Raw genomic sequence first — 9,480 nt, 5'->3', positions numbered from 1 at the left:
AATGAGGATGGATACACTACCCTCATCCCACTCCCACCAGAGGCCATTAAAAAGTGTGACCAATAGCAATAGCAACAGCACTTAGACTTATATACCGCTCCACAGTGCTTTACAGCCCTTTCTAAGTGGTTTACAGAGTCAGCATATTGCCCCCAACAATCTGGGTCCTCATTTTACCGACCTTGGAAGGATGGAAGGCTGAGTCAACCTTGAGCCAGTGAGACTCGAACTGCCAGAATGCAGGCAGCCGGCAGTCAGCAGACGTAGCCTGCAGTACTGCGTTCTAACCACTGCGCCACAGTGGCTCTGTTTCCATCCCATATCCAGGCTTGAACCCTGACTGGAAAGGGTCTAGATAATCCATTTCATCCAGAAACCTCAGGACCTGCCATACAACCACTTCTCAACAACATTCCTCAGAAAGGAAAAATTGGAGACAGGATAAACATTATCCAATAGGATGGAGTCTAGTGATGGCTTCTTAAGAAGAGACAGGCCATGGCCTCCTTAAAATGTTGGGGCACCATCCTCTCCCACAGGGAAACATTAATCATCACTAGAACCCACCCGCATGTTACTCCCCGGGAAGCTTTCACAAGCCAGGAGGGCCATGGATCAAAAACACAGGTGTGAATATCTAATATTTTGTAAATATTTGCAAAGCTCACCATTCTAATCTAAGGGAATGTCATATTCTTTCCAAATTACACCCTTCTATCATTTTTTTCCTTTTTTTTTTCTTTTTCTGACAACCTGAGAAAATCTAGAACCAGTTTTTCCTTGTAAAATGTAAGCAAGGACTGGGAGTGAGAAAGGCAAGAAAAAGATCAGGGGGGCTTATGTACTTTTGCCAAATTATATCAAAATAAAGGAAGAATCAGTGTTTCCTTAGAGGGCTCCTTTGATTAAAACTCATTCAGAAATTCCCATTCTGAGAGGAGGCATCACCTGCTGGAGATGTACATAGCTATTTCATAGTTATTTCTAATGGGCAGTCATGAGATTTCTCTTATGAATGTTCTACACTAAATTGAATAGGAATAAAAAACCAGATCTTTACTAAACTATTAGGAGCATCCAGAGGAAAGTGCCCTTTCATTTCCATTCTACTATTGCTCCTCCAGGCCTTTTATTTTTAGAATCACAATTGGCTAGGAAATTACCTGAATTTTGTGTATGAATAAAAAGATCAAAACCAAAAGAAAGTTAGAAAATTTTGCACATCTATCAAGCAAGATAAAATGACCCTTCCTCTTGTCCACATTCCAATATAGATTTGAAGTACCTTTATGCATTCTAGATAATTTTTCTGCTGTCATATACCAATAGTACACCATAATTTGTTCTGTACCACATCTGAAAAATCTAAATGTATCACTTTTATTTTATGAGTACTAATGTTCTTTTAAAAATTCCCTTATAATTTTAATGCTGAAATCTTCCTAGGAAACGTAATTATTATGAGAATAGAAACATAATTTCTGCAATTATTTGTGTTGAATTGTTACTTCTACAACTTTGATAGATTAGAGTTTCATTAGATGGCGGGAATTTATTATGAAAAACAAAATACTAGGATCAACCTTGTGTTGCAAGACTACAGATATTCTTTGGAATGTTATCAATCTAAAATGAAATTATCAGAATTACTGATTGAGAAAATATCAATTCTGCCCCAGTCATAGATTGTAATAACTTTTCCCCATCTTTAGGCTGTATTATAATTTAATTTAATAAGCTAATGAGTGTTGCAATGGAAAATTATATTGGGATCAAGTCCAATCCATATGTTAACCCTGCTTTAAAAAACCTTTGCTACGTAAAGTAAAAACAATGGGAAAAGTTATGTAGTAAGTCATGACTTAATGCACACATTAAGAAGGATGAAGATTATGCAAATTATATTTAATATATTTTAAGGGCTTATATACAAATTAAATACTCTGCTGGTATTGTGACATCTTCAGCTCTGGCTCTAAACTTGTTAGTTTAAATTAGGTTGTCTTCACAGAAGTGTTTCTAAATAAAGCTCATAATTTTCCTCCCTTATTTTCAGTTGGAAAATTCAACTAATTAAGATGGATTTAGAAAGATTTAATTTAATTAATTAATTTAATTTGATTTAATTTAATTTAATTTAATTTAATTTAATTTAATTTAATTAATTCAATTTATATGCCGCCCCTCTCCGAAGATTCAGAGTGGCTCACAATACATTTTAAAAAATCATTATAAAAAAAAAACATTTAAAAATTAAAAACATTAAAAACTCATTCACGCCATTCGTGGCTGGATCTTGCCAGATCACAAGAGCAAGATTAACGGCCCCAGGCCTGCCGGAAAAGCCAGGTCTTCACCGCTTTTCAGAAGTCCAATAGGGTGGGGATGGTCCGGACCTCAGGAGGTAACTGGTTCCAGAGAGCTGGGGCAGCCACAGAGAAGGCCCTCCCCCGCGGGCCCACCAGCTGGCATTGTTTAGCTGACGGGACCCGGTGGAGACCAACTCTGTGGGATCTTACTGGTCGCTGGGAGCTATGCGGCAGAAGGCGGTCTCGAAGATAACCTGGCCCTGAGCCATGTAGGGCTTTAAAGGTAATAACCTTGAATTGTGACCGGAGACCAATAGGGAGCCAGTGCAGCTCGCGGAGAATTGGTGAATGTGGGTGTATCTAGGTACACCGACGACAGCTCACGCGGCTGTGTTCTGGACCAACTGTAGTCTCTGAACACTTTTCAAGGGTAGCCCCATGTAGAGCGCGTTGCAATAATCTAACTGTGAGGTGACAAGGGCATGAGTGACTGTGAGGAGAGCCTCCTGATCCAAGTAGGGTTGCAATTGGTGCACCAGGTGAACCTGTGCAAAAGTCCCCCTAGCCACAGCTGTCAGATGTTGCTCTAATCTTAGCTGTGAGTCTAGGAGGACACCCAAATTGCGAGCCCGTTCTGAGGGGGACAATTTCTTCCCCCCCCAGAACCAAGGATGGACAATCAACATAGTCTTTAGGAGGCAATACCCACAGCCACTCGGTCTTGTCTGGGTTAAGTCTGAGCCTGTTGACTCCCATCCAGACCCTCGTAGCCTCCAGGCACCGGCACATCACATCCACCACATCACTGAATTGACATAGGGTAGAGATATACAGCTGGGTATCATCCGCGTATTGCTGATACCTCACCCCGTGTCGTCGGATGATCTCACCCAGCGGCTTCATGTAGATGTTAAATAGGGGAGAGAGGACCGAGCCCTGAGGCACCCCACAAACAAGGGGCCTAGGGGTCGACCTCTGTCCTCCTACCAGCACCAACTGTGACCAACCAGAGAGATAGGAGGAGAGCCACGGTAACACGGTGCCTCCCACTCCCACCTTCCTTAATCCTGGAGGAGGGGGCTGACCTGGCATGCATAACTGAGACCTGGCTGGGCCAGGAGGGGGGTGTGCCCCTCTCAGAGATGTGCCCAGATGGGTTCCAGATATTGCATCAGCCACAACTCCAGGGAAGGGGTGGAGGAGTGGCAGCTATTGTCCGGAAGAGTCTTTGCCCTCGCAGGATCCCTGCCCCTGAGATTGTTGGGTATGAGTCTCTCCTCTTGAGGTTGGACTCAGGGCTCAGTTGGGCTTGGTGTTGACATACCTGCCTCCCAGCTGTGTTATGACAGCCCTGCCTGTGCTGCTAGAGGCAGTAGACGGGCTGGTGGTGGAGTTCCCCAGGCTTATGGTACTGGGGGACTTCAATTTGCTGTCACTTGGCAAATCCTCAGATGCAGCTCAGGAGTTCATGGCTTCCATGACAACCATGGATCTGACCCAAGTATTTCAGGGTCCGACTCATAGGGGACACACACTTGACCTGGTGTTTCTCTCAGGGCAGTGGAAATATGATCTGGAATTAAAGGGTATAGATGCTTCTCCCTTGTCATGGTCAGATCATTTCCTGCTGAAGTTAGACTTCAGGGCACTACTCCTCCATCGCATGGAGGCGGAGCCGATTAAGTGGTTCTGCCCCAGGTGCCTAATGGACCCTGAAGGGTTCCAGAAGGAGCTTGGGGAAATACCTGACTCCCTTGTCCACAGTCCGGCTGAGTCCCTGGTGGCTGCCTGGAATAGTTCAGTATCTGGGGCACTGGACCGGATTGCGACTTTGCGACCTTTCCATGGCAGTGGATCCAGGAAAGCTCCCTGGTTTACCGAAGAGCTCCGGGAGATGAAGTGCCAGAAGAGACGTCTAGAGCGATGCTGGAGGACCAGTAACTCCGAATCTGACCGAACACTCTTAATAGCCTTTATTAGGACTTATTTAGTGGCGATACAGGTGGCAAAATGTTAACATTTTTCTGCGCTTATTGCATCCACTGATTTGCGCCCAACCACCCTATTTAGGGTGACTCACTCCCTCCTTAATGTAGGGGGAGTGGAGGAGCCCTTGCAGGGTAGAGCTGAGGAGTTTGTGCAGTTTCTGTAGGATAAAGTTGCTCAGATCTGGATGGACCTGGACTCTGATTGGGCAATTCCGACCGAGATGTCGGGGGCAGGTCTTAGTCCTATTGTGTGGGATGAGTTTGAGCCTGTGACTCCTGAGGAAGTGGACAAGGCTGTAGGAGTGATGAGTTCCTCCACTTGTTTGTTGGACCCGTGCCCCTCCTGGCTGGTTTTGGCCAGCAGGGAGGTGACACGAGGCTGGCTTTAGTTAGCGCGTCCTTGAGAGAAGGGGCCTTCCCGCAACCATTAAAGGAAGTGGTTGTAAGGCCCCTCCTCAAGAAGCCTTCCTTGGATCCAGCAGAATTAAAGAACTTTCGTCCAGTCTCCAACCTACCCTTTGTGGGAAAGGTTGTAGAGAAAGTGGTGGCACTTCAGGTCCTGTAGTCATTGGAGGAAACAGATTATCTAGACCCTTTTCAGTCTGTCTTCAGGCCTGGCTACAGCACGGAAACTGCTTTGGTCACGCTGATGGATGATCTCTGGTGAGCCCGAGATGGGGGTCATTCCTCCATCTTGCTGCTACTTGACCTCTCAGTGGCTTTCGATACCATTGACCATGGTATCTTTCTGGGACGACTAAGGGAGCTCATTATTTAAGATCATTATTTAATATGGAGCTTGGTTCGAAGTTACAGAAACTAGCCATATGCATCTGAGTCTGGGTTTAGATAATAATATATTCAGACTGTAGAACTAGTTATGGCTGCTGTTTATTGTTTATTTAAGAGTGTATTAAATGTAGCATTATTATCACAATAAGCCGTTCAAGTCTTTGAGACATGGAGCATACATCCATTAAAATCCAGAGACGTTTGTGCATGGTAAATGTGCTTTCAGTATAATAAGAACAATAACATATTTTAAAATCTCAAATTTACAAGTATTCTAATTTGTAATTTCTAAATCTAAACTCTGCACTATACCAAAAATAATTAGAAAAGACAAATGCATTATATAATCTAGAGAGAGTCAGCCTGTTGCCATTACTCAAAGTACAATTGGACATTGTTTTAGTAGCTAGATGAAATAAAATGTCCTCATTCAGTTTTAAAAACCTTTCTGCTTTTCATTCACCTCAGATGTAACCACCAGACCCAACCTGAACAAAGAAACTCCAGAAGGTATGAATGGTTCATTTATGTCTAAGGAAGAATGTTGTGGGGAGAGGGGCCCCAAAGAGATTTGTTAACCCTTTCTAGTCCTTTCTGCAAAGAATACGTCTAACCTAATTGTAAAACTCTGTATTAGCCTGGTGTAATATACATAAATAAATGTTTAAATACTTAAATACATAAAATACAATTTCAGAAGGTACTGAAAAAAGAAAAAAAGGAAAAGTAAAACATAGAAAAGAAAAAGGCAATAAAGACAATAAGTGACAGATACTTTATTTCAGTCATTGAGCAATAAAAATGCATTCAATAAAGCAAACAAAACAAAGTTAATCCCTAACTTTAATGACTGTTGGCAACTGTTTGTGGGCGAAGCTTGCACATAACATAGCACAATAGATTTATCCTAGTTGCCTAACAAATAATGCAAGTAAATTTACCAGAGTGTTCCCAGAAATTTAGATAAACAAGTGGTAATTGACTGATGGCAAATGTCCCTGAGAATTGACAATACAAAAGAACATAGGTTTCTATGGCACCTGTGTCACATTGGGCTGTGAAAATATTAAGACCTCTCACATCCTGGACATAAACGGTTTCAACTCCTATCCTCAAAACGACGCTATTAGAGCACTGCACACCAGAACAACTAGATGCAAGAACAGTTTTTTCCCAAACACCATCACTCTGCTAAACAAATAATTCCCTCAACACTGTCAAACTAGTTACTAAGTCTGCACTACTATTAATCTTCTCATCATTCCTATCACCCATCTCCTCCCACTTATGACTGTATGACTGTAATCTTGTTGCTGGTATCCTTAAGATTTATATTGACTATTTTCCTATGACTATCATTAAGTGTTGTATCTTATGATTCTTGACGAATGTATCTTTTATTATATGTACACCAAGAGTGTATGTGCCAAGACAAATTCCTTGTGTGTCCAATCACACTTGGCCAATAAAGAATTCTATAAGGATCTCCTGAATTTGGAAACTGTGATGTGATATAAATATGAAAGTGGTTGAAGTGATAAAATTTAGTTATTTACAGTTATTCTTTATTTTAATCAATGTTGGAAAACTGGAGTAAAGGCAGTGCCAGGGCTATAATATACACAACCATTTTGTCCTCCCAATACAGTATGCTATGACTGATAAAAAGACAAACTAGATTAACTTATATAACTATTTTAAAAAATCTTTTAATGGAGTTTTACTTATATTTTATTCTTTTAGTGTTATTGCAAATCATAGGAAACTGTTCTAGGATGTGGCAGTATATACATATTGGAAAACAAATTAAGTGTCCAATGCACTGGCTCATGCTATTTCTTTGGACAGCTGAATTGCCTCTCTTTTGAAGAATTAATAAAACTGTTGGACTTCTTCATTTCACTTCTCTGTTGCACACATCCCTCAATGGGCTTTTAAGAGCTTCTCAGATCTCATTCCCACTGAAAATTTCTGAGATAAGCAACATTTCTCTTTGGCATGGAGTATATTCTTTCACAATAAACCAAATAGTAGCTTGACTTTTGCTTAAGAAGCCATTTTTAGAGCTAAGATTACTATTGGGCAGTGTCCAAATCTTTATAGTTACACAAAATAATGCAGGCAGTATGGCAAAGCAGTTTAAAATCTACATTTGATGCAGAGATTGCATTGGCTGTTCTAGATGATCTTTATTAGAGGCATGTTGGAGATCTCATTGTTCCTTTTGCTTTTACTGATCATAGATCCCTTTGAAGCAGTTTTGGTGAGTCTGCTCTCATTTTTCTGATACTACTGGAAGCACTGCTTAGACCCATTGGGAAGTATCCTGCTAACTCAAGTTTTAATCTTACTCATCAAATTTTGCATTTATTAACTAAACAGCCATAAACCAAGAATATATAAAAATAATAAATTAGTTTAAATGATAGAAAGACAAACAAGTGTTGAGTTTCATAGCCAGTATATGTAACAGAGGTCAAATATATTTTGTAGAAAACAAAGCCAGCAATGTTTAATAAGGATTGTGTACATACATAGCCACCTTTATTTCAGTCATACACCAGTATAAAATAACATCATTAAGAATCATAATGATTTTAATGATAGAAATGAAACCTATGAGATAGCAAAGGTCTTAATCACTCTGTTGTTTCCTTAGTATGGTAAGGAATGGAGTGCCTGCTGGAAAGTAATTTTTTAAAGATTTTTGTGCTTGGATACATCTATATTTTGATGCTTCAGCCTAGTAAATATATATTTATCTTTGTGTGTTTGATGCATCCAATTATATTATCGTTGATGAGTCATGGGGCCAAGCCTTTTGTGACATATATTGGGCAATGCAGGATGTGCTGGAAGCTTCTGAGAGGCATATTAAGTTAAACTGTAATTACTAATACTTACTGGAACATTGGGACAGTATGGAAATAGTGTCTGGGATCAGGAAATAAAAGGAAAAATAAACAAACAATTACAGCATGAGATGCCTTTGAAGAATCATGCCAGACTCAGAGGTCCTTCAGACACCCCTTGTAATTCATTAACCATTATCCTTCATCAAAATGCTGCTATAATGATGCCATATGTATTAACTACTCATCATAAATAAGTTTGGATTTTTTTCCTGGGTTTTTTTTTTTTTGTAAGTTGTAGGAAATGTAATTTTCTTTGTCTGTTTTCAAAAGGTCCTTTCTTTATTTTCAATAAAAAAACTATTGGAAATGTTTGAGGCAACTCATAACAATATCACAATCAAAATACTGTATTTTGATATTAAATGCTATTTAAGTATTTCATGTTCCTTTCCCACCTTTTCTAGATTTCTATTACTGAACTAAAGCTATGTTGTTTTGTAGATCTTTATTAAAAATACATCACAATTCAGGACTGTTGGCTCTCAAACAGTGAAAATATTCAGGTTTGCATTGTTTTTTTTAACCCACTTTGTACTCACAATTATTTTGTGAACATGATTTCGAAAATCTAATTTTCAGTCAATATTGTCATTACAGATATTATGAATGAAAAGGGAAGGAATAGAAAGCAAACACATGATGACATGGGAATGACTGACAGTGCACATTGACAGGAAAAAAACCTACTTCAGTAAGTAAACATATGTACACTAAAATTGTTTTCTCGTTTTCTTAGTTTCATGACAATTGATTCATAGAGTGATTAATTTGTTATTTGTTCATTTTATTACTGTAAGGTCCCAAAATATACTTGAGTCACCAGAATGCCAAAGAGAGAGACTCAAGATGAGGTTTGCAAAAAAACAGATTTTATTTATGCCAAAAACAAAATATTGGGTGGGACTCAGTGGTGGGATTCAATTTTTTTAACAACTGGTTCTGTGGACGTGGCTTAGTTGGGGGTGTGGCTTGGTGGTCATGTGACTGGGTGGGCGTGGCTAGCTGGTCATGTGACCGGTGGGCGTGACTATCTGCATAGGGACTACAGAGGGCTGAAAAAAGTCATTTCTGACTGGTCCTTGCACTTATGACTATCCTCACATTTATCCCCATTGCGGCATTCTTAACAACCGTGTCACTCATTTCACAACTGCTTCTCTTCACCATGGTGACAAGATAGGGCAAAAACATAAAATGTGAGGACAGTCGTAAATTCGAGGACTGGTCAAAAGTGTGAGGACCAGTCAAAAATAACTTTTTCAGCCCTCTGAGTAGTCCATATGCACAAAAGGACTACCCAGAGGGCTGAAAAAAGTGATTTCTGACTGGTCCTCGCACTTTTTTTTTTTATTGCAAAAGTTTTACAGTTACATTTTCACCCCATTTCCCCCCCCCATCCCAGCCCCCACACCCCCCCTAACCCCCCCAAACCCCCCCTAACCCTCCCCCCCTGACTTCCACAAAATATAATCCCAT

This window comes from Pantherophis guttatus, chromosome 1, assembly GCF_059756535.1.
Source record: "Pantherophis guttatus breed Tessera chromosome 1, ASM5975653v1, whole genome shotgun sequence".
In the NCBI taxonomy this organism is placed as follows: domain Eukaryota; kingdom Metazoa; phylum Chordata; class Lepidosauria; order Squamata; family Colubridae; genus Pantherophis; species Pantherophis guttatus.
This window is presented reverse-complemented; position numbering follows the sequence as displayed.